This window comes from Panulirus ornatus, chromosome 1 (genome assembly GCF_036320965.1).
Source record: "Panulirus ornatus isolate Po-2019 chromosome 1, ASM3632096v1, whole genome shotgun sequence".
In the NCBI taxonomy this organism is placed as follows: domain Eukaryota; kingdom Metazoa; phylum Arthropoda; class Malacostraca; order Decapoda; family Palinuridae; genus Panulirus; species Panulirus ornatus.
In genome coordinates, this window is record NC_092224.1 from 5,965,722 (window position 1) to 5,989,609 (window position 23,888).

General features: G+C 42.3%; 11 non-coding genes across 11 annotated transcripts; all 11 read left to right on the forward strand.

The window, feature by feature from the left end:
* The first annotated feature begins 634 nt into the window (after window positions 1–634).
* Window positions 635–716, forward strand: TRNAS-AGA (transfer RNA serine (anticodon AGA)). Its single transcript has one exon. It is a non-coding gene; the product is annotated as a tRNA-Ser (tRNA).
* Window positions 717–7,486: 6,770 nt separating this feature from the next.
* TRNAS-AGA (transfer RNA serine (anticodon AGA)) lies at window positions 7,487–7,568 on the forward strand. The gene has a single exon. It is a non-coding gene; the product is annotated as a tRNA-Ser (tRNA).
* A 1,448-nt stretch (window positions 7,569–9,016) lies between these two features.
* Window positions 9,017–9,098, forward strand: TRNAS-AGA (transfer RNA serine (anticodon AGA)). The gene has a single exon. It is a non-coding gene; the product is annotated as a tRNA-Ser (tRNA).
* A 1,526-nt stretch (window positions 9,099–10,624) lies between these two features.
* On the forward strand, window positions 10,625–10,706 carry TRNAS-AGA (transfer RNA serine (anticodon AGA)). The gene has a single exon. It is a non-coding gene; the product is annotated as a tRNA-Ser (tRNA).
* A 1,591-nt stretch (window positions 10,707–12,297) lies between these two features.
* TRNAS-AGA (transfer RNA serine (anticodon AGA)) lies at window positions 12,298–12,379 on the forward strand. The gene has a single exon. It is a non-coding gene; the product is annotated as a tRNA-Ser (tRNA).
* A 1,427-nt stretch (window positions 12,380–13,806) lies between these two features.
* TRNAS-AGA (transfer RNA serine (anticodon AGA)) lies at window positions 13,807–13,888 on the forward strand. Its single transcript has one exon. It is a non-coding gene; the product is annotated as a tRNA-Ser (tRNA).
* A 1,604-nt stretch (window positions 13,889–15,492) lies between these two features.
* Window positions 15,493–15,574, forward strand: TRNAS-AGA (transfer RNA serine (anticodon AGA)). Its single transcript has one exon. It is a non-coding gene; the product is annotated as a tRNA-Ser (tRNA).
* A 1,589-nt stretch (window positions 15,575–17,163) lies between these two features.
* On the forward strand, window positions 17,164–17,245 carry TRNAS-AGA (transfer RNA serine (anticodon AGA)). Its single transcript has one exon. It is a non-coding gene; the product is annotated as a tRNA-Ser (tRNA).
* A 3,199-nt stretch (window positions 17,246–20,444) lies between these two features.
* Window positions 20,445–20,526, forward strand: TRNAS-AGA (transfer RNA serine (anticodon AGA)). The gene has a single exon. It is a non-coding gene; the product is annotated as a tRNA-Ser (tRNA).
* Window positions 20,527–21,619: 1,093 nt separating this feature from the next.
* On the forward strand, window positions 21,620–21,701 carry TRNAS-AGA (transfer RNA serine (anticodon AGA)). The gene has a single exon. It is a non-coding gene; the product is annotated as a tRNA-Ser (tRNA).
* Window positions 21,702–23,230: 1,529 nt separating this feature from the next.
* Window positions 23,231–23,312, forward strand: TRNAS-AGA (transfer RNA serine (anticodon AGA)). The gene has a single exon. It is a non-coding gene; the product is annotated as a tRNA-Ser (tRNA).
* Window positions 23,313–23,888: the final 576 nt, after the last annotated feature.

The window sequence follows — 23,888 nt, forward strand, 5'->3', positions numbered from 1 at the left end:
CTCTCTCTCTCTCTCTCTCTCTGCTCGACTCCCTAACTTCAGGTATAGTTTGTCGCCAGTTGTTCTTTCTTGACTTTCTCCGCAAGCTGGATGTCCATTTTGGTGATACTTTCTCTGTGTAGTAGATGGGTATTTCCTAGAATATTCTAATTCATGTACTTCAATATAATTTTGATATTCTTTTCATATTGACCATTAATAATTTACCTCCGTAACGGTTCCCATAATGTGGTGTTCTAATGATGGATTGAGCACTATGCTAACTCCTAAGTCCCTTCATATCCCTAGAATTTGTCTTTTCCCGTATGATGGTTATAACCAGACCTTTCTTCACTGCGTTCCCTCCTTAGTTTACATCTGGCTAGGAAGAACTTCAACCATGTATCTGATCAAAGTTGAAGCCTGTTTGTGTGTCTCAAATTCGTAGGTTACCAAATCCTGATAGCTCCTTATCTCCTTCATTATCTTAGCGTTATCAGCAAATGTATTTAAGCATGATTTAGGCAAGTCTGGTGAGAATTTACTGTAAATAGATCAGCTCCACGACAGAATCTTGCGCTACCTGTAAACTGCTCACAACATACATCTTGCAAGAGGCTTCACATGTCAGACGTCACACCATGTTGACCCTCAGGCAGTGATGGCCGAGTGGTTAAGGCGTCTGACTAGAAATCAGATGGGATCTTCCCGCGTAGGTTCGAATCCTACTCACTGCGAGATAGGGTTGACTTTGACTTTTTGTAGATAAAGTTCAAGATGTAGAAATACACGAAGGTAACCCCCCCCTCCTCCCTCCGCACTCGTACGCTACAAATGGGTATTTCTGTACTCACACATTTACTGCGGTGTTTCCAGACTCCGCCTGCATATGTTTAAGCCGGTAGTGGCAAGGAAACCTTGTTGAGGACGAAATACAATAGTATCTCGTTAAAGAACATCTCATTTCTATTGAGTTCTTCCTTTTTCCTTGGTTTATATATCTATAATCGAATTATATGTGTGAATATGTGCGACAGATCGAGAAAGTTTCGGACCATCGGCTCTTATTTAGGTCTCATCACCGTCCGGAATTATTCGTGAGCCTAAGCGTTCCATTGTCCAGAGGAATCATTGTAACGTCTCTCCTTCCAGGAATAAGGTCATATTGCTCTTTGACCATTAGTGTCTCAAACATTTGTTGACTGACTTTGTTTAGATAGATGAATAGATAGATAGATAGATAGATAGATAGATAAGAAATGTGTGTCGGTGTGTGTGTGTGTGTGTGTGTGTGTGTGTCTGTGTGTGTGTGTGTATGTGTGTGTGTGTGTGTGTGTGTGTGTGTGATATTAACTGTCTGTGAACGCTTCTTTGTACATTCGGGGAAGGAGGGTCCATCCTCAAGAGGCCTCGTCTCTTACATTTGCTTGGCCATCATACAATGTTTAGCTTGTTTACATTGTCTACGTTCATTGTATCTTCACTAAGCTTTCCTCATTCATCTGTCAGTCTGTTACTATAGCAGTGTTTCTTCACATGGTTTTTCTAACTCGTGTCTTGCTGAGTTTCTTATTATATCCTCTCGTTCATTGTTCTTTGCAGGTTTCGTAGGACTCTGTCAAATCTATCCAGAATCGTGATTATTATAACCATTGTCTCTCTCTCTCTCTCTCTCTCTCTCTCTCTCTCTCTCTCTCTCTCTCTCTCTCTCTCTCTCTCTCTCTCTCCCTGGTGCTCGACTCCCTAACTTCAGGTGCAGTTTGTCGCCAGTTGTTCTTTCTTGACTTTCTCCGCAAGCTGGATGTCCATTTTGGTGATACTTTCTCTGTGTAGTAGATGGGTATTTCCTAGAATATTCTAATTCATGGACTTGAATATAATTTTGATATTCTTTTCATATTGACCATTAAATAATTTACCTCCGTAACGGTTCCCATATTGTGGTGTTCTAGTGATGCGTCGAGCACTATGCCTAACTCCTAAGTCCCTTCACATCCCTAGAATTTGTCTTTTGCCGTATGATGGTTATAACCAGACCTTTCATCACTGCGTTCCCTCCTTAGTTTACATCTGGCTAGGAAGAACTTCAACCATGTATCTGAACAAAGTTGAAGTCTGTTTGCGTGTCTTAGATTCGTTGGTTATCAAATCCTAATTGCTTCTTATCTCTTTTATTATCTTAGCGTTATCAGTAAATGTTATTTATTTTGCTTTGTCGCTGTCTCCCGCGTTAACGAGGTAGCGCAAGGAAACAGACGAAAGAATGGCCCAACCCACCCACATACACATGTATATACATACACGTCCACACACGGAAATACACATACCTATACATCTCAATGTACACATATATATACACACACAGACATATACATATATACACATGTGCATAATTCATACTGTCTGCCTGTATTTATTCCCATCGCCACCCCGCCACACATGGAATAACCACCCCCTCCCCCCTTATGTGTGCAAGGTAGCGCTAGGAAAACACAACAAAAGACCCCATTCGTCCCACTCAGTCTCTAGCTGTCATGTAATAATGCACCGAAACCACAGATCCCTTTCCACATCCAGGCCCCACACAACTTTCCATGGTTTACCCCAGACGCTTCACATGCCCTGGTTCAATCCATGACAGCACGTCCACCCCGGTATACCAGATCGTTCCAATTCACTCTATTCCTTGCACGCCTTTCACCCTCCTGCATGTTCAGGCCCCGATCACTCAAAATCTTTTTCACTCCATCTTTCCACTTCCAATTTGGTCTCCCACTTCTCCTCGTTCCCTCCACCTCTGACACATTTATTCTCTTGGTCAATCTTTCCTCACTCATTCTCTCCATGTGACCAAACCATTTCAAAACACCCTCTTCTGCTCTCTCAACCACACTCTTTTTATTTCCACACATCTCTCTTACCCTTACATTACTTACTCGATCGAACCACCTCACACCACATATTGTCCTCAAACATCTCATTTCCAGCACATCCACCCTCCTGCGCACACCTCTATCGATAGCCCACGCCTCGCAACCATACAGCATTGTTAGAACCACTATTCCTTCAAACATACCCATTTTTGCTTTCCGAGGTAATGTTCTCGACCTCCAAACATTCTTCAAGGCTCCCAGAATTTTCGCCCCCTCCCCCACCCTATGATTCACTTCCGCTACCAGATCCACTCCCAGATATCTAAAACACTTCACTTCCTCCAGTTTTTCTCCATTCAAACTTACCTCCCAATTGACTTGACCCTTAACCCTACTGTACCTAATAACCTTGCTCTTATTCACATTTACTCTTAACTTTTTTCTTTCACACACTTTACCAAACTCAGTCACCAGCTTCTGCTGTTTCTCGCATGAATCAGCCACCAGCGCTGTATCATCAGCGAAAAACAACTGACTCACTTCCCAAGCTCTCTCATCCACAACAGACTGCATACTTGCCCCTCGTTCCAAAACTCTTGAATTCACCTGCCTAACAACCCCATCCATAAACAAATTAAACAACCATGGAGACATCACACACCCCTGCCGCAAACCTACATTCACTGAGAACCAATCACTTTCCTCTCTTCCTACACGTACACATGCCTTACATCCTCGATAAAAACTTTACACTGCTTCTAACAACTTGCCTCCCACACCATATATTCTTAATACCTTCCACAGAGCATCTCTATCAACTCTATCATATGCCTTCTCCAGATCCATAAATGCTACATACAAATCCATTTGCTTTTCTAAGTATTTCTCACATACATTCTTCAAAGCAAACACCTGATCCTCACATCCTCTACCACTTCTGAAACCACACTGCTCTTCCCCAATCTGATGCTCTGTACATGCCTTCACCCTCTCAATCAATACCCTCCCATATGATTTCCCAGGAATACCCAACAAACCTTTTTTTTTTTTTTTTTTATACTTTGTCGCTGTCTCCCGCGTTTGCGAGGTAGCGCAAGGAAACAGATGAAAGAAATGGCCCAACCCACCCCCATACACATGTATATACATACGTCCACACACGCAAATAGACATACCTACACAGCTTTCCATGGTTTACCCCAGACGCTTCACATGCCTTGATTCAATCCACTGACAGCACGTCAACCCCGGTATACCACATCGCTCCAATTCACTCTATTCCTTGCCCTCCTTTCACCCTCCTGCATGTTCAGGCCCCGATCACACAAAATCTTTTTCACTCCATCTTTCCACCTCCAATTTGGTCTCCCTCTTCTCCTTGCTCCCTCCACCTCCGACACATATATCCTCTTGGTCAATCTTTCCTCACTCATCCTCTCCATGTGCCCAAACCACTTCAAAACACCCTCTTCTGCTCTCTCAACCACGCTCTTTTTATTTCCACACATCTCTCTTACCCTTACGTTACTCACTCGATCAAACCACCTCACACCACACATTGTCCTCAAACATCTCATTTCCAGCACATCCATCCTCCTGCGCACAACTCTATCCATAGCCCACGCCTCGCAACCTTACAACATTGTTGGAACCACTATTCCTTCAAACATACCCATTTTTGCTTTCCGAGATAATGTTCTCGACTTCCACACATTCTTCAAGGCCCCCAGAATTTTCGCTCCCTCCCCCACCCTATGATCCACTTCCGCTTCCATGGTTCCATCCGCTGCCAGATCCACTCCCAGATATCTAAAACACTTCACTTCCTCCAGTTTTTCTCCATTCAAACTCACCTCCCAATTGACTTGACCCTCAACCCTACTGTACCTAATAACCTTGCTCTTATTCACATTTACTCTTAACTTTCTTCTTCCACACACTTTACCAAACTCAGTCACCAGCTTCTGCAGTTTCTCACATGAATCAGCCACCAGCGCTGTATCATCAGCGAACAACAACTGACTCACTTCCCAAGCTCTCTCATCCCCAACAGACTTCATACTTGCCCCTCTTTCCAAAACTCTTGCATTTACCTCCCTAACAACCCCATCCACAAACAAATTAAACAACCATGGAGACATCACACACCCCTGCCGCAAACCTACATTCACTGAGAACCAGTCACTTTCCTCTCTTCCTACACGTACACATGCCTTACATCCTCGATAAAAACTTTTCACTGCTTCTAACAACTTTCCTCCCACACCATATATTCTTAATACCTTCCACGGAGCATCTCTATCAACTCTATCATAAGCCTTCTCCAGATCCATAAATGCTACATACAAATCCATTTGCTTTTCTAAGTATTTCTCACATACATTCTTCAAAGCAAACACCTGATCCACACATCCTCTACCACTTCTGAAACCACACTGCTCTTCCCCAATCTGATGCTCTGTACATGCCTTCACCCTCTCAATCAATACCCTCCCATATAATTTACCAGGAATACTCAACAAACTTATACCTCTGTAATTTGAGCACTCACTCTTATCCCCTTTGCCTTTTTACAATGGCACTATGCACGCATTCCGCCAATCCTCAGGCACCTCACCATGAGTCATACATACATTAAATAACCTTACCAACCAGTCAACAATACAGTCACCCCAACAAACCTATACCTCTGTAATTTGAGCACTCACTCTTATCCCCATTGCCTTTGTACAATGGCACTACGCAAGCATTCCGCCAATCCTCAGGCACCTCACCATGAATCATACATACATTGAATAACCTTACCAACCAGTCAACAATACGGTCACCCCCTCTTTTAATAAATTCCACTGCAATACCATCCAAACCTGCTGCCTTGCCGGCTTTCATCTTCCGCAAAGCTTTTACTACCTCTTCTCTGCTTACCAAATCATTCTCCCTAACCCTCTCACTTTGCACACCTCCTCGACCAAAACACCCTTATATCTGCCACTCTATCATCAAACACATTCAACAAACCTTCAAAATATTTTCTCCATCTCCTTCTCGCATCTCACATCACCACTACTTGTTATCACCTCCCCATTTGCCCCCTTCACTGAAGTTCATATTTGTTCCCATGTCTTACGCGCTTTATTTACCTCCTTTCAAAACATCTTATTATTCTCCCTAAAATTTAATGGTACTCTCTCACCCCAACTCTCATTTGCCCTCTTTTTCACCTCTTGGACCTTTCTCTTGACCTCCTGCCTCTTTCTTTTATACATCTCCCACTCATCTGCATTTTTTCCCTGCAAAAATCGTCCAAATGCCTCTCTCTTCTCTTTCACTAATAATCTTACTTCTTCATCCCACCACTCACTACCCTTTCTAATCAACCCACCTCCCACACTTCTCATGCCACAAGCATCTTTTGCGCAAGCCATCAATGCTTCCCTAAATACATCCCATTCCTCCCCCACTCCCCTTACCTCCTTTGTTCTCACCTTTTTCCATTCTGTACTCAGTCTCTCCTGGTCCTTCCTCACACAAGTCTCCTTCCCAAGCTCACTTACTCTCACCACTCTCTTCACCCCAACATTCTCTTTTTTTTTTTCTGAAAACCCCTACAAATCTTCACCTTCGCCTCCACAAGATAATGATCGACATCCTTCCAGTTGCACCTCTCAGCACATTAACCTCTAAAAGTCTCTCTTTCGCGCGCTTTTCAATTAACACGTAATCCAATAACTCTCTCTGGCCATCTCTCCTACTTACATACGTATACGTATGTATATCTCGCTTTTTAAACCAGATATTCCCAATCACCAGTCCTTTTTCAGCACATAAATCTACAAGCTCTTCACCATTTCCATTTGCAACACTGAACACCCCATGTATACCAATTATTCCCTCAACTGCCACATTACTCACCTTTGCATTCAAATCACCCATCACTATAACCCGGTCTCGTGCATCAAAACCACTAATACACTCATTCATCTGCTCCCAAAACACGCGCATCATGATCTTTCTTATGCCCAGGTGCATATGCACCAATAATCACCCATCTCTCTCCATCAACTTTCATTTTACCCATATCAATCTAGAATTTACTTTCTTACACTCTATCACATACTCCCACAACTCCTGATTCAGAAGTAGTGCTACTCCTTCCCTTGCTCTTGTCCTCTCACCAGCCCCTGACTTCACTCCCACGACATTCCCAAACCACTCTTCCCCTTTACCCTTGAGCTTCGTTTCCCTCAGAGCCAAAGCATCCAGATTCCTTTCCTCAAACATACCACCTATCTCTCCTTTTTTCTCATCTTGGTTACATCCACACACATTTAGACACCCCAATCTAAGCCTTCGAGGAGGATGAGCACTCCCCGCGTGACTCCTTCTTCTGTTTCCCCTTTTAGAAAGTTAAAATACGAGGAGAGGAGGGTTTCTGGCCCCCGGCTCCCGTCCTCTTTAGTCGCCTTCTACGACACGTGAGGAATGCGTGGGAAGTTCTGATGAGGCATTTACTGTAAATATATGAGGAGCAACATGAGCTCCACGACAGAATCTTACGCTTCTTGTAAACTGCACACAACTTACAACTTGCAAGAGGCTTCACTTACCACACCTCACACCTGAACCACACTCAGGCAGTGATGGCCGAGTGGTTAAGGCGTCTGACTAGAAATCAGATGGGATCTTCCCGCGTAGGTTCGAATCCTACTCACTGCGAGAGAGGGTTGACTTTGACTTTTTGTGAATAAAGTTCAGGATGTACAAATACACGAAGGCAACCCCCCTCCTCCCTCCGCACCCATACGCTACAAATGGGTATTTCTGTACACACACAGTTACTGCGGTGTTACCAGACTCCGCCTGCATATGTATAAATGGCTAGTGGCAAGTAAACCTTGGTGAGGACGAAATGCAATAGTATCTTGTTAAAGAATATCTCATTTCTGATGAGTCCTTCCTTTTCTCTTAGTTTATATATCTACATTAGAATTGTATGTGTGAATCTGGTGTACCGCAGCTCGAGAAAGTTTCGGACCATCGGCTTTCATTTAGGTCTCATCTCCGTCCGGAATTATTGGTGAGCCTAAGCGTTCCATTGTCCAGAGGAATCATTGTAACGTCTCTCCTTCCACTAATAAGGTCATATTGCTCTTTGAGCATTCCACCCTCAAGAGGCCCCGTCTCTTAAACTTGCTTGGCCATCATACAATTTTTAGCTTGTTTACATTGTCTACATTCATTGTTTCTTCACTGAGCTTTCCTCATTCATCTGTCAGTCTGTTACTATAGCAGTGTTTCTTCACATGGTTTTTCTAAACCGTGTCTTCCTGAGTTTCTTATTATATCCTCTCGTTCATTGTTCTTTGTAGGTTTCGTAGGACTCTCAAATCCATCCAGAATCGTGATTATTAAAAGCATTGCCTCTCTCTCTCTCTCTCTCTCTCTCTCTCTCTCTCTCTCTCTCTCTCTCTCTCTCTCTCTCTCTCTCTCTCTCTCTCTCTCTCTCTCTCTCTCTCTCTCTCTCTGCCCGGCTCCCTAACTTCAGGTGCAGTTTGTCGCCAGTCCTTCTTTCTTGACTTTCTCCGCAAGCTGGATGTCCATTTTGGTGATACTTTCTCTGTGTAGTAGATGGGTATTTCCTAGAATATTCTAATTCATGGACTTCAATATAATTTTGATATTCTTTTCATATTGACCATTAATAATTTACCTCCGTAACGGTTCCCATAATGTGGTGTTCTAATGATGGATCGAGCACTATGCTTACTCCTAAGTCCCTTCACATCCCTAGAATTTGTCTTTTGCCGTATGATGGTTATAACCAGACCTTTCTTCACTGCGTTCCCTTCTTAGTTTACATCTGGCTAGGAAGAACTTCAACCATGTATCTGAACAAAGTTGAAGCCTGTTTGTGTGTCTTAAATTCGTAGGTTACCAAATCCAAATAGCTCCTTATCTCTTTAATTATCTTAGCTTTATGAGCAAATGTATTTAAGCATGATTTAGGCAATTCTGGTAAGATTTTACTGTAAATAGATCAGCTCCACGACAGAATCTTGCGCTACCTGCAAACTGTCGAATCTTGCGCTATCCTGTAAAATGCACACAACCTACAACTTGCAAGAGGCTTCACTTGCCACACCTCACACCATGTTCACACTCAGGCAGTGATGGCCGAGTGGTTAAGGCGTCTGACTAGAAATCAGATGGGATCTTCCCGCGTAGGTTCGAATCCTACTCACTGCGAGAAAAGGTTTCCTTTGCCTTTTTGTAAATAAAGTTCCAGATATAGGACCACACGAAGACAACTCCCCCCGGCCCTCCCGCCCGCAGCGCCCGCCCCGCCCCCCTCCGCGCTGGCAAGGAAACCTTGGTGAGGACAAAATACGATAGTATCTTGTTAAAGAACATCTCATTTCAGAAAGAGCCCTTCCTTTTTCCCTGTTATATATCTACACTTGAATTATATGTGTGAATCTGGTGTACTGCAGCTCGAGAAAGTTTCGGACCATCGGCTCTCATTTAGGTCACACCTCCGTCTGGAATTATTCGTGAGCCTTAGCGGTCCATTGTGCAGAGGAATCCTTGTAACGTCTCTCCTTCCACTAATAAGGTCATTCTGTCTCAAGAAACTTTTGCTGATTTAAATTTTTAGATAGATACATGAATAGATAGATAGATAGGTAGAGGTAGATAAACAGAAGTGTGTGTGTGTGTGTGTGTGTGTGTGTGTGTGTGTGATATTAACTGTTTGTGACCACTTGATTGTACATTTGGGAAAGGAGGTTCCATCCTCAAGAGGCCTTGTCTCTTACCCTTGCTTGGCCATCATACAATGTTTAGCTTGTTTACATTGTCTACGTTCATTATTTCTTCAGTGAGCTTTCCTCATTCATCTGTCAGTCTGTTACTATAGCAGTGTTTCTTCACATGGTTTTTCTAACTCGTGTCTTGCTGAGTTTCTTATTATATCCTCTCGTTCATTGTTCTTTGTAGGTTTCGTAGGACTCTGTCAAATCCATTCAGGATCGTGATTATTGTAATCACTCTCTCTCTCTCTCTCTCTCTCTCTCTCTCTCTCTCTCTCTCTCTCTCTCTCTCTCTCTCTCTCTCTCTCTCTCTCTCTCTCTCTCACTAGGTAAATCATATCCTTGTAGCTCAGCTCCCTTACTTTAGGTACAGTTTGTCGCTCGTCGTTCTTTCTTAACTCTTTCGCTACAAGTAGGATGACCATTCGGTGAAGATATCTCTAATTTCGCTATATTTAGTAAGTATTTCATAACATCTCCAAATTCATGCACTTAACGGTGATTTTGAGATCTTTTCATATTGAACATTAGATGATTTATCTCCTTAACAATGCTTCTCATGTGGTGTTCTGGTGATGGGTCGAGTACTACGTCAACTTCAAAGTACCTTCATATCCCTGAAATTTGCCTTTTGCTGTAAGATGGTCATAACCAGACCTCATTTCACTGCGTTTCATATTTGCATCTGGCTGGGAAAAACTTCAGCCATGTATCTGAACACAGATGAAGCATGTTTATGTTTCTTAAAGTTGTAAGTTATAATAATCCTGATTCCTCCAAACCTCAATGATGATTTTAGAATTATTAGTAAAGGTAATTAGGCATGATTGATGCAATTTACAGCGCATAGATCAGGAACAACATCAGCTCCACGACAGAATCTTGCGCTTCCTGTAAACTGCACACAACTTACAACTTGCAAGAGGCTTCACTTGCCACACCTCACACCATGTTCACACTCAGGCAGTGATGGCCGAGTGGTTAAGGCGTCTGACTAGAAATCAGATGGGATCTTCCCGCGTAGGTTCGAATCCTACTCACTGCGAGAAAGGATTGAATTTGACTTTTTGTAAATAAAGTTCAAGATGTAGGACCACATACAACAAAACTCACCCCCCTCCCCCCTCCGCACCCATACGCTACAATGGGTATTTCTGTACACACACATTTACTGTGGTGTTACCAGACTCCGCCTGCATATGTTTAAGCCGATAGTGGCAAGGAAACCTTGGTGAGGACGAAATACAATAGTATCTCGTTAAAGAACATCTCGTTTCTATTGAGTCCTTTCTTCTTCCTTGGTTTATATGTCTACAATCGAATTATATGTGTGAATGTGTGCCGCAGCTCGAGAAAGTTTCAGACCATCGGCTCAAATATTGGTCTCACCTCCGTCCGGAATTTTCGTGAGCCTAAGTGTTCCATTGTCCAGAGGAATCATTGTAACGTCTCTCCTTCCAGTAATAAGGTCATATTGCTCTTTGACCATTAGTGTCTCAAACATTCGTTGACTGACCTTTAGATAGATGAATAGATAGATAGATAGATAAGAAATATGTGTGTGTGTGTGTGTGTGTGTGTGTGTGTGTGTGTGTGTGTGTGTGTGTGATATTAACTGTTTGTGACCACTTGATTGTACATTTGGGGAAGGAGGTTCCATCCTCAAGAGGCCTCGTCTCTTACCCTTGCTTGGCCATCATACAATGTTTAGCTTGTTTACATTGTCTACGTTCATTGTTTCTTCAGTGAGCTTTCCTCATTCATCTGTCAGTCTGTTACTATAGCAGTGTTTCTTCACATGGTTTTTCTAACTCGTGTCTTGCTGAGTTTCTTATTATATCCTCTCGTTCATTGTTCTTTGTAGGTTTCGTAGGACTCTGTCAAATCCATCCAGAATCGTGATTATTGTAACCTCTCTCTCTCTCTCTCTCTCTCTCTCTCTCTCTCTCTCTCTCTCTCTCTCTCTCTCTCTCTCTCTCTCTCTCTCTCTCTCTCTCTGCCCGGCTCCCTAACTTCAGGTACAGTTTGTCGCCAGTCCTTCTTTCTTGACTTTCTCCGCAAGCTGGATGTCCATTTTGGTGATACTTTCTCTGTGTAGTAGATGGGTATTTCCTAGAATATTCTAATTCATGTACTTCAATATAATTTTGATATTCTTTTAATATTGACCATTAATAATTTACCTCCGTAACGGTTCCCATAATGTGGTGTTCTAATGATGGATTGAGCACTATGCTTACTCCTAAGTCCCTTCACATCCCTAGAATTTGTCTTTTGCCGTATGATGGTTATAACCAGACCTTTCTTCACTGCGTTCCCTTCTTAGTTTACATCTGGCTAGGAAGAACTTCAACCTTGTATCTGAACAAAGTTGAAGCCTGTTTGTGTGTCTTAAATTCGTAGGTTACCAAATCCAAATAGCTCCTTATCTCTTTCATTATCTTAGCTTTATGAGCAAATGTATTTAAGCATGATTTAGGCAATTCTGGTAAGAACTTACTGTAAATAGATCAGCTCCACGACAGAATCTTGCGCTACCTGTAAACTGTCGAATCTTTCGCTACCTGTAAACTGCACACAACGTACAACTTGCAAGAGGCTTCACTTGCCACACCTCACACCATGTTCACACTCAGGCAGTGATGGCCGAGTGGTTAAGGCGTCTGACTAGAAATCAGATGGGATCTTCCCGCGTAGGTTCGAATCCTACTCACTGCGAGAAAGGGTTTCCTTTGCCTTTTTGTAAATAAAGTTCCAGATATAGGACCACACGAAGACAACTCCCCCCGGCCCTCCCGCCCGCCGCGCCCCGTCCCGCACCCCTCCGCGCTGGCAAGGAAACCTTGGTGAGGACAAAATACGATAGTATCTTGTTAAAGAACATCTCATTTCAGAAAGAGCCCTTCCTTTTTCCCTGTGTTATATATCTACACTTGAATTATATGTGTGAATCTGGTGTACCGCAGCTCGAGAAAGCTTCGGACCATCGGCTCTCATTAAGGTCACACCTCCGTCTGGAATTATTCGTGAGCCTTAGCGGTCCATTGTGCAGAGGAATCCTTGTAACCTCTCTCCTTCCACTATTAAGTTCATAATTCTCTTTGAGCATTCCATCCTCAAGAGGCCTCGTCTCTGACACTTGCTTGGCCATCATACAATGTTTAGCTTGTTTACATTTTCTACGTTCATTGTTTCTTCAGTGAGCTTTCCTCATTCATCTGTCAGTCTGTTACTATAGCAGTGTTTCTTCACATGGTTTTTCTAACTCGTGTCTTGCTGACTTTCTTAATATATCCTCTCGTTCATTGTTCTTTGTAGGTTTCGTAGGACTCTGTCAAGTCCATCCAGGATGGTGATTATTGTAATCACTCTCTCTCTCTCTCTCTCTCTCTCTCTCTCTCTCTCTCTCTCTCTCTCTCTCTCTCTCTCTCTCTCTCTCTCTCTCTCTCTCTCTCTAGGTAAATCATCTCCTTGTAGCTCAGCTCCCTTACTTTAGGTACAGTTTGTCGCTCGTCGTTCTTTCTTAACTCTTTCGCTACAAGTAGGATGTCCATTTCGGTGAAGATATCTCTAATTTCGCTATATTTAGTAAGTATTTCATAACATCTCCAAATTCATGCACTTAATGGTGATTTTGAGATCTTTTCATATTGAACTTTAGATGATTAACTCCTTAACAATGCTCCTCATATTGAACATTAGATGATTAACTCCTTAACAATGCTTCTCATATGGTGTTCTTGTGATGGGTCGAGTACTACGTCAACTCCAAAGTACCTTCATATCCCTGAATTTGCCTTTTGCTGTAAGATGGTCATAACCAGACCTCATTTCACTGCGTTTCATATTTGCATCTGGCTGGGAAAAACTTCAGCCATGTATCTGAACACAGATGAAGCATGTTTATGTTTCTTAAAGTTGTAAGTTATAATAATTCTGATTCCTCCAAACCTCAATGATGATTTTAGAATTATCAGTAAACGTAATTAGGCATGACTGAAGCAATTCTGGTGAGTCATTTAAAGTGCATAGATCAGGAACAAAATCAGCTGCACAACAGAATCTTGCGCCTCCTGTAAACTGCACACAACTTACAACTTCCAAGAGGCTTCACTTGCCACACCTCACACCATGTTTACACTCAGGCAGTGATCGCCGAGTGGTTAAGGCGTCTGATTAGAAATCAGATGGGATCTTCCCGCGTAGGTTCAAATACTACTCACTGCGAGAAAGGGTTGACTTTGACTTTTTGTAGATAAAGTTCAAGATGTAGGACCACATGACAGCAAAACTCACCCCCCCCCCCTCCGCCTCCGCACCCATACGCTACAAATGGGTATTTTTGTACACACACATTTACTGTGGTGTTACCAGACTCCGCCTGCATATGTTTAAATGGCTAGTGGCAAGTAAACCTTGGTGAGGACGAAATACAATAGTATCTCGTTAAAGAACATCTCATTTCTATTGAGTCCTTCCTTTTTCCTTTGTTTATATATCTACAATTGAATCATATGTGTGTATCTAGTGTACCGCAGCTTGAGAAGGTTTCGGACCATCAACTCTCATTTAGGTCTCATCTCCGTCCGGAATTATTCGTGAGCCTAAGTGTTCCATTGTCCAGAGGAATCCTTGTAACGTCTCTCCTTCCAGTAATAAGGTCATATTGCTCTCTGACATTACTGTCTCAAACATTTGTTGACTTACCCTCTCTAGATAGATGAATAGATAGATAGATAGATAAGAAATGTGTGTGTGTGTGTGTGTGTGTGTGTGTGTGTGTGATATTAAATGTTTGTGACCATTGATTGTACATTTGGGGAAGGAGGTTCCATCCTCAAGAGGCCTCGTCTCTTACCCTTGCTTGGCTATCATACAATGTTTAGCTTGTTTACATTGTCTACGTTCATTGTTTCTTCAGTGAACTTTTCTCATTCATCTGTCAGTCTGTTAGTATGGCAGTGTTTCTTCACATGGTATTTCTAACTCATGTCTTGCTGAGTTTCTTATTATATCCTCTCGTTCATTGCTCTTTGTAGGTTTCGTAGGACTCTTTCAAATCCTTCCAGAATCGTGATTATTGTATTCATTGCCTCCCCCCCTCTCTCTCTCTCTCTCTCTCTCTCTCTCTCTCTCTCTCTCTCTCTCTCTCTCTCTCTCTCTCTCTCTCTCTCTCTCTCTCTCTCTCTCTGTGCCCGGCTCCCTAACTTCAGGTATAGTTTGTCGCCAGTCGTTCTTTCTTGACTTTCTCCGCAAGCTGGATGTCCATTTTGGTGATACTTTCTCTGTGTAGTAGATGAGTATTTCCTAGAATATTCTAATTCATGTACTTCAATATAATTTTGATATTCTTTTAATATTGACCATTAATAATTTACCTCCGTAACGGTTCCCATAATGTGGTGTTCTAATGATGGATTGAGCACTATGCTAACTCCTAAGTCCCTTCACATCCCTAGAATTTGTCTTTTGCCGTATGATGGTTATAACCAGACCTTTCTTCACTGCGTTCCCTTCTTAGTTTACATCTGGCTAGGAAGAACTTCAACCATGTATCTGAACAAAGTTGAAGCCTGTTTGTGTGTCTTAAATTCGTAGGTTACCAAATCCAGATAGCTCCTTATCTCTTTCATTATCTTAGCTTTATGAGCAAATGTATTTAAGCATGATTTAGGCAATTCTGGTAAGAATTTACTGTAAATAGATCAGCTCCACGACAGAATCTTGCGCTACCTGCAAACTGTCGAATCTTGCGCTACCTGTAAAATGCACACAACCTACAACTTGCAAGAGGCTTCACTTGCCACACCTCACACCATGTTCACACTCAGGCAGTGATGGCCGAGTGGTTAAGGCGTCTGACTAGAAATCAGATGGGATCTTCCCGCGTAGGTTCGAATCCTACTCACTGCGAGAAAAGGTTTCCTTTGCCTTTTTGTAAATAAAGTTCCAGATATAGGACCACACGAAGACAACTCCCCCCGGCCCTCCCGCCCGCCGCGCCCGCCCCGCCCCCCTCCGCGCTGGCAAGGAAACCTTGGTGAGGACAAAATACAATAGTACCTTGCTAAAGAACATCCCATTTCAGAAACAGCCCTTCCTTTTTCCCTGTGTTGTATATCTACACTTGAATTATATGTGTGAATCTGGTGTGCCGCAACAAGAGAAAGTTTCGGACTATCGGCTCTCATTTAGGTCACTCCGTCTGGAATTATTCGTGAGCCTTAGCGGTCCATTGTCCAGAGGAATCCTTGTAACGTCTCTCCTTCCAGTAATAAGGCCATTCTGTCTCAAGAAACTTTTGCTGATTTAAATTTTTAGATAGATACATGAATAGATAGATAGATAGATAGGTAGAGGTAGATAAACAGAAGTGTGTGTGTGTGTGATATTAACTATTTGTGATCACTTGTTTTTACATTCGGGGAAGAGGTTCCATCCTCAAGAGGCCTTGTCTTGCTGGGCCATCATACAATGTTTAGCTTGTTTACATTGTCTACGTTCATTGTTTCTTCAGTAAGCTTTCCTCATTCATCTGTCAGTCTGTTACTATAGCAGTGTTTCTTCACATGGTTTTTCTAACTCGTGTCTTGCTGAGTTTCTTATTATATCCTCTCGTTCATTGTTCTTTGTAAGTTTCGTAGGACTCTGTCAAATCCATCCAGGATCGTGATTATTGTAATCACTCTCTCTCTCTCTCTCTCTCTCTCTCTCTCTCTCTCTCTCTCTCTCTCTCTCTCTCTCTCTCTCTCTCTCTCTCTCTCTCTCTCCCTTTCTCTCTCTCTCTCTCTCTCTCTCTCTCTCTCTCTCTCTCTCTCTCTCTCTCTCTCTCTCTCTCTCTCTCTCTCTCACTAGGTAAATCATCTCCTTGTAGCTCAGCTTCCTTACTTTAGGTACAGTTTGTCGCTCGTCGTTCTTTCTTAACTCTTTCGCTACAAGTAGGATGACCATTCGGTGAAGATTTCTCTAATTTCGCTATATTTAGTAAGTATTTCCTAACATCTCCAAATTCATGTACTTAACGGTGATTTTGAGATCTTTTCATATTGAACATTAGATGATTTACCTCCTTAACAATTCCCCTCATGTGGTGTTCTGGTGATGGGTCGAGTACTACGTCAACTCCAAAGTACCTTCATATCCCTGAAATTTGCCTTTTGCTGTAAGATGGTCATAACCAGACCTCATTTCACTACGTTTCATATTTGCATCTGGCTGGGAAAAACTTCATCCGTGTATCTGAACACAGATGAAGCATGTTTATGTTTCTTAAAGTTGTAAGTTATAATAATCCTGATTCCTCCAAACCTCAATGATGATTTTAGAATTATCTGTAAAGGTAATTAGGCAAGATTGAGGCAATTCTGAAGAGTCATTTACAGTGCATAGATCAGGAACAACATCAGCTCCACGACAGAATCTTGCGCTTCCTGTAAACTGCACACAACTTACAACTTGCAAGAGGCTTCACTTGCCACACCTCACACCATGTTCACACTCAGGCAGTGATGGCCGAGTGGTTAAGGCGTCTGACTAGAAATCAGATGGGATCTTCCCGCGTAGGTTCGAATCCTACTCACTGCGAGAAAGGGCTGACTTTGACTTTTTTAGATGAAGTATGAAGTTCAAAATGTAGGACCACACGAAGGCAACCTCCCTCCTCCCTCCGCACCCATATGCTACAAATGGGCATTTCTGTACACAGACATTTATTATGGTGTTACCAGACTCCGCCTGCATATGTTTAAGCCAGTAGTGGCAAGTAAACCTTGGTGAGTACGAAATACAATAGTATCTTGTTAAAGAACATCTCATTTCTGATGAGTCCTTCCTTTTTCCTTGGTTAATATATCTACACTTGAATTATATGTGTGAATCTGGTGTACCGCAGCTCGAGAAAGTTTCGGACCATCGGCTTTCATTTAGGTCTCATCACCGTCCGGAATTATTCGTGAGCCTAAGCCTTCCATTGTCCAGAGGAATCATTGTAACGTCTCTCCTTCCTCTAATAAGGTCATATTGCTCTTTGACCATTCCACCCTCAAGAGGCCTCGTCTCGTACACTTGTTTGGCTATCATACAATGTTTAGCTTGTTTACATTGTCTACGTTCATTGTTTCTTCAGTGAGCTTTCCTCATTCATCTGTCAGTCTGTTGCTATGGCGGTGTTTCTTCACATGGTTTTTCTAACTCGTGTCTTGCTGAGTTTCTTATTATATCCTCTCGTTCATTGTTCTTTGTAGGTTACGCAGGACTACGTCAAATCCATCCAGACTCGTCATTATTGTGATCACTTGATCTCTCTCTCTCTCTCTCTCTCTCTCTCTCTCTCTCTCTCTCTCTCTCTCTCTCTCTCTGTATATATATATATATATATATATATATATATATATATATATATATATATATATATATATTTATTCATATTCATTTTGCTTTGTCGCTGTCCCCCGCGTTAGCAAGGTAGCGCAAGGAAACAGACGAAAGAATGGCCCAACCCACCCAGATACACATGTATATAGATACACGTCCACACACGCAAATATACATACTTATACATCTCAACGTATACATAAATGTACACACACAGATATGTACATATATACACATAAACATAATTCATACTGTCTTCCTTCATTCATTCCGATCGCCACCTCGCCACACATGAAATAACAACCCCCTCCCCCCTCATGTGTGCGAGGTAGCGCTAGGAAAAGACAACAAAGGCCACATTCGTTCACACTGTCTCTAGCAGTCATGTAATAATGCACCGAAACCATAGCTCCCTTTCCACATCCAGGCCCCACAGAACTTTCCATGGTTTACCCCAGACGCTTCACGTGTCTTGGTTCAATCCATTGACAGCACGTCGACCCCGGTATACCACATCGTTCCAATTCACTCTATTCCTTGCATGCCTGTCTACCTCCTGCATGTTCAGGCCCCAATCACTCAAAATCTTTTTCACTCCATCTTTCCACCTCCAATCTGGTCTCCCACTTCTCGTTTCCTCCACCTCTGACACATATCCTCTTGGTCAATCTTTCCTCACTCATTCTCTCCATGTGACCAAACCATTTCAAAACACCCTCTTCTGCCCTCTCAACCACACTCTTTTTATTGCCACACATCTCTCTTACCCAGTCATTACTTACTCGATCAAACCACCTCACACCACATATTTTCCTCAAACATCTTATTTCCAGCACATCCACCCTCCTCCGCACATCTCTATCCATAGCCCACGCCTCGCAACCATATAACATTGTTGGAACCACTATTCCTTCATACATACCCATTTTTGCTTTCCGAGATAATGTTCTCGACTTCCACACATTCTTCAACGCTCCCAGAACTTTCACCCCCTCCCCAACCCTATAATTCAGTTCCGCTTCCATGGTTCCATCCTCTGCCAAATCCACTCCTAAATATCTAAAACACTTCGCTTCCTCCTGTTTTTCTCCATTCAAACTTACCTCCCAATTGACTTGACCCTCAACCCTACTGTACCTAATAACCATGCTCTTATTCACAATTACCCTCAGCTTTCTTCTTTCACACACTGTACCATACTCAGTCACCAGCTTCTGCAGTTTCTAACATAAATCAGCCACCAGCGCTGTATCATCAGCGAACAACAACTGACTCACTTCCCAAGCTCTCTCATCCACAACAGACTGCATACTTGCCCCTCTTTCCAAAAACTCTTGCATTCACTTCCCTAACAACCCCATCCATAAACAAATTAAACAACCATGGAGACATCACAAACCCCTACCGCAAACCTACATTCACTGAGAACCAATCACTTTCCTCTCTTCCCACACGTACACATGCCTTACATCCTTGATAAAAACTTTTCATTGCTTCTAACAACTTGCCTCCCACACCATATATCCTTAATACCTTCCACAGAGCATCGCTGTCAGTTCTATCATATGCCTTCTCCAGATTCATAAATGCTACATACAAATCCATTTGCTTTTCTAAGTATTTCTCATATACATTCTTTAAAGCAAACGGCTGATCCACTCATCCTCTACCACTTCTGAAACCACACTGTTCTTCCTCAATCTGATGCTCGGAACATGCCTTCACACACACACACACACACACACATACACAAACTAGGTAAGTCCCTTCCCTGCAGCTTCACTTCCTTACTTTAGTTACAGTTTGTCGCCCGTCGTTTTTTCTTAACTCTCTCTGCAATTACTATAAACATTTCAGTAAATATTTCTCGTGATTTCGGTTTGTGTTGTAAACATTTCTTAACATATCCAGATTCATGTACTTAACGGTGATTCTGAGATCTTTTCATACTGACCGTTTTATAATTTACCTCTATAACAATTCCCCTCATCTGGTGTTGTGGTGATGGGTCGAGTACTACGTCAATTCCCAAGTACCTTCATATCCCTAAAATTTGCCTTTTGTGTTATGATGGTTATAACCATACCTCATTTCACGGCGTTCCATCTTTACTTTCCATCAGATTTGTAAAAACTTCATCCGTGTATCTGAACAAAGATGAAGCATGTTTGTGTTTCTTAAAGTTGTAAGTTATAATAATCCTGATTCCTCCAAACCTCAATGATAATTTTAGAATTATCAGTAAAGGTAATTAGGCATGATTGAGGCAATTCTGAACGGTCATTTACAGTGCATAGATCAGGAACAACATTAGCTCCACGACAGAATCTTGCGCTTCCTGTAAACTGCACACAACTTACAACTTGCAAGAGGCTTCAGTTGCCACACCTCACACCATGTTCACACTCAGGCAGTGATGGCCGAGTGGTTAAGGCGTCTGACTAGAAATCAGATGGGATCTTCCCTCGTAGGTTCGAATCCTACTCACTGCGATTAAAGGTTGACTGTATTATCGTAAATAGAGTTCAGAATATAGAACCCCACGAGTGCAACCACCCGACCCCCAACCATAGCTCCCTTACGCTAGAAATGATTATTCTGGCTCACACACAAACACATACATATATTGTGGTTTTCCCAGACTCCGTCTGTATGTGGGTAAGCCGCTAGTGAAAAGTAAATAACGCCGAGGAAGAAAAGCACTAGTATCTCGTTAAAGAACGTCTTATTTCTAAAGAGTCCCTCCTTTTTCCTTGGTTAATATATCTACTATTGAATTATATGTGTGAATCTGGTGTACCGCAGCTCGAGAAAGTTTCGGACCATCGGCTTTCATTTAGGTCTCATCTCCGTCTGGAATTATTCGTGAGCCTAAGTGTTCCATTGTCCAGAGGAATCATTGTAACGTCTCTCCTTCCACTAATAAGGTCATATTGCTCTTTGACCATTCCACCCTCAAGAGGTCTCGTCTCTTACACTTGCTTGGCCATTATACAATGTTTAGCTTGTTTACATTGTCGTTCTTTCTTAACTTTCTCTGCAAGTAGGATAACCATTTCTGTAAATATTTCTCTGATTTTGGTTTGTGTTGTAAATATTTCCTAACATATCCAGATTCATTTACTTAACGGTAACTTTTGAGATCTTTTCATACTGACCGTTATTTACCTCCTTGACAATTCCCCTCATCTGGTGTTCTGGTGATGGGTCGAGTACTATGTCAATTCCCAAGTATGTTCATATACCTAAAATTTGTCTTTTGTGTTATGATGGTTATAACCAGACCTCATTTCACGGCGTTCCATCTTTACTTTGCATCTGATTGGTAAGAATTTCATCCGTGTACCTGAACAAAGATGAAGCATGTTTGTGTTTCTTGATTCCTCCAAGCCTCAATGATAATTTCAGAATTATCAGTAAACGTAATTAGGCATGATTGAGGCAATTCTGGTGAGTCATTTACAGTGCATAGATCAGGAACAACATCAGCTCCACGACAGAATCTTGCGCTTCCTGTAAACTGCACACAACTTACAACTTGCAAGAGGCTTCACTTGCCACACCTCACACCATCTTCACACTCAGGCAGTGATGGCCGAGTGGTTAAGGCGTCTGACTAGAAATCAGATGGGATCTTCCCGCGTAGGTTCGAATCCTACTCACTGCGATTAGAGGTTGACTGTCTTATCGTAAATAGAGTTCAGAATATAGAACCCCACGAGTGCAACCACCCCACCCCAATCCCCCAACCTAGCTCCATTACGCTAGAAATGGTTATTCTGGATCACACACAAACACATACATTTAATGGGGTTTTCCCAGTCTCCGCCTCTATATGAGTAAGCCGCTAATGAAAAGTAAATCACGCCGAGGAAGAAAAGCATTAGTATCTCAGTAAAGAACGTCTTATTTCGAAAGAGTCCATCCTTTTTCCTTGGTTAATATATCTACAATTGAATTATATGTGAGAATCTGGTGTACCGCAGCTCGAGAAAGTTTCAGACTATCGGCTATCATTTAGGTCTCATCTCCGTCTGGAATTAATCGTGTGCCTAAGCGTTCCATTGTCCAGAGGAATCCTTGTAACGTCTCTCCTTCCACTATTAAGTTCATAAGTCTCTTTGACCATTCCACCCTCAAGAGGCCTCGTCTCTTACACTTGCTTAGCCATCATACAATGTTTAGCTTCTTTACATTGTCTACGTTCATTGTATCTTAACTAAGCTTTCCTCATTCATCTGCCAGTCTGTTACTATAGCAGTGTTTCTTCACATGGTTTTTCTAACTCGTGTCTTGCTGAGTTTCTTATTATATCCTCTCGTTCATCGTTCTTTTTAGGGTTCGTAGGACTCTGTCAAATCCATCCAGACTTTGTAATCAGTCTTCTCTCTCTCTCTCTCTCTCTCTCTCTCTCTCTCTCTCTCTCTCTCTCTCTCTCTCTCTCTCTCTCTCTATCACCTACCCACACACACACACACACACACACACACACACACACACACACACACACACACACACACACACATACACACACACACACACACACACACAAACTAAGTAATTCCCCTTCCTGCAGCTCATTGCTTTAGTTACAGTTTGTCGCCCGTCGTTCTTTCTTAACTCTCTCTGCAAGTAGGATAACCATTTCGGTAAATATTTCTCTAATTTTGGTTTGTGTTGTAAATATTTCCTAACATATCCAGATTCATGTACTTAACGGTGATTTTGAGATCTTCATACTGACCGTTATTTACCTCCTTAACATTTCCCCTCACCTGGTGTTCTGGTTATGGGTCGAGTACTACGTCAATTCCCAAGTACCTTCATATCCCTGAAATTTGCCTTTTGCTATACGATGGTTATAACCAGACCTCATTTCACGGCGTTCCATCTTTTCTTTGCATCAGGTTGGTGAGAATTTCATCCGTGTATCTGAACAAAGATGAAGCATGTTTGTGTTTCTTAAAGTTGTAAGTTATAATAATCCTGATTCCTCCAAGCCTCAATGATAATTTTAGAATTATCAGTAAAGGTGAATTAGGCATGATTGAAGCAATTCTGAACGGTCATTTACAGTGCATAGATCAGGAACAACATCAGCTCCACGACAGAATCTTGCGCTTCCTGTAAACTGCACACAACTTACAACTTGCAAGAGGCTTCACTTGCCACACCTCACACCATGTTCACACTCAGGCAGTGATGGCCGAGTGGTTAAGGCGTCTGACTAGAAATCAGATGGGATCTTCCCGCGTAGGTTCGAATCCTACTCACTGCGATTAAAGGTTGACTGTCTTTTCGTAAAATAGAGTTCAGAATATAGAACCCCATGAGTGCAACCAACCCAATCCCCCACCCTAGCTTCCTTACGCTAGAAATGGTTAATTTGGCTCACACACAAACACATACATTATATGTGGTTTTCCCAGACTCCGCCTGTATGTGAGTAAGCTGCTCGTGAAAAGTAAATGACGCCGAGGAAGAAAAGCAGTAGTATCTCATTAAAGAACGTCTTATTTCTAAAGAGTCCTTCCTCTTTCTTTGGTTAATATATCTACAATTGAATTATATGTGTGAATCTGGTGTACCGCAGCTCGAGAAAGTTCTGGACCATCGGCTTTCATTTAGGTGTCATCTCCGTCCGGAATTATTCGTGAGCCTAAGCGCTCCATTGTCCAGAGGAATCCTTGTAACGTCTCTCCTTCCACTAATAAGGTCATATTGCTCTTTGACCATTCCACCCTCAAGAGGTCTCGTCTCTTACACTTGCTTGGCCATCATACAATGTTTAGCTTGTTTACATTGTCTACGTTCATTGTTTCTTCAGTGAACTTTCCTCATTCATCTGTCAGTC